Below are 508 nucleotides of genomic sequence, written 5' to 3'. Positions count from 1 at the left end.
CGGCAGGCTCAGCTTGGGTTGAGTCAGTGCGGCCGCAGGCAGAAGAGACTCGTAAACAGGTGCAGAGAGAGGCTGGCGCCTGCCAGGCGGTCAGGGAGCAGCCCACGGTAGTGAGATGTCGAGTCGGGCAGAGCCTCCGCTGGGTTTCTGCGGGGAGGGGGCTGGGGGGACTGACCAACTCCGTGTGATGCAGTGGGGTCTCTAGTTGCCTGGTAGCTGGACTCCCATGTGAACCCGAAGGCCCCGCCGTGTTCTCTATCGTGGGGTGTAGACAGTGCCCTGTCGGGCTGGCCACTGGGTAGTATGTCAGGAGAAGCCCTGTTCTGGCCCTGATGGGGGAGCGGACCCCTTCAGAAGAGCCACCGCACCATGCATCGTGCGACGCTGGCTGGAGGTGCCTGGGTTTCCTGTGGGGTCACCGAACCTTAATCCCATGTCCTTTGTTTTGAAGCAGACGGTTGATGATGAAGCGATGGCGGCGTGAATGAAGGCCCAGTGAGGAGAAACG

The sequence above is a fragment of the Capricornis sumatraensis genome, chromosome 20 (assembly GCF_032405125.1).
Source record: "Capricornis sumatraensis isolate serow.1 chromosome 20, serow.2, whole genome shotgun sequence".
Taxonomy (NCBI): Eukaryota; Metazoa; Chordata; class Mammalia; order Artiodactyla; family Bovidae; genus Capricornis; species Capricornis sumatraensis.
This window is presented reverse-complemented; position numbering follows the sequence as displayed.